Here is a 1,327-nt window from a genome sequence, read left to right as displayed (position 1 = left end):
GAAATGAAAACTAACAATTTTTTAAATTTATTAAATTATTTTAATAATTATGTATAAACAATAATTAAATAATAATAAATATTTTTTGTTAATTGATACTAATAAAAATTAAGAGAAAATTAAATAAAAAAAGAAAAAAATGAAAAAAATACTAATAATTTATATCATTAAATTATTTTACATATAATAATTTAAAATATATTTTAAATTATTTTGAAAAATTATAGCACAAGATCGTATTTATAAATCGTTAAAAAAAAAAATATAATATTTCTGCTTCTAAACAACAGAAATTAAAATTAGAATGTGATAAAAAAATAAAACTGAAACGTCAATGTGTCGGCGCCCATGGATGGCTACCCCTTTTTAGCTACTCCCATCGCCGTTGGAAGCCGAGAGAGCAGAGCTCGAGAGCGAACTCGAAGGCTATTTATAGTAGGGAGCGGTTTCTAGTTCCCACCGCGTGAAAAATCGCGACTGGTTCCTTGTGAGCCAAAGAGAAGGAAAAAAGAGAAGAGAAGCTTTAAACTTTGGAGGGAGGTAAATAAAAGGAAAGAAAAATGAGTGATATGATAAGGAAAGAAGATAAGAATATAGAAAAAAACAAGAAGGTAAAAGCAAAAGACTGGTTTTCTCGATATAATTCGTCGTATTAACTTGCCTTCTCTTATCTATTTGCTTCTTTTTAAATGTTCATCCCAAAAGGTCTAAAGAGTCGGCAAGGCCGTTGTCTTTGCAAGGGCATTCTTATGAACTACACCTGCAAGGGAAACAAGAAACCCGTTTGATTTGATCCTTATCTGAGGAAATTAACAGAAATGTAAGCACAAACTTCGGGACACTAGCGGGAAACTAACTGACCGAATTATCTATTTGATTAAATATTCATAATTTAATGATAAATGTAATTCATAATTTATTATAATATTAATCAATATTAAAATCATTTTTAATTATTTTATTAACAATATAATTATTAACGATAACTTTTACTTTAATAGAATTGATTTGGATAGTTTTTAATTTTAATTTTTAATTTTTTTTTCATTATTTGAAAAAAATTGTAAAAAAATAAAATTATGAAGAAAAATAAAAAATTATAAAAACAGTTATTGAAAAATTAAATAAAAGATTTTAAATAATTTTAAATAAAAGAAAAAAATTTAATTTAATGTGCAAAAATTATAGATTATTCTCATAATGAATATAATTTTCAATCTTCCTTATATTTTATGATCATCTTAAAAAATAAAGAATGTGATTAAATATTAATTATAATTGAATTTATTTATTAATGATTTTATTTTATTATAGAAATATTATTATA

The sequence above is a fragment of the Apis dorsata genome, unplaced genomic scaffold, assembly GCF_000469605.1.
Source record: "Apis dorsata unplaced genomic scaffold, Apis dorsata 1.3 scaffold_794, whole genome shotgun sequence".
NCBI lineage: Eukaryota > Metazoa > Arthropoda > Insecta > Hymenoptera > Apidae > Apis > Apis dorsata.
This window is presented reverse-complemented; position numbering follows the sequence as displayed.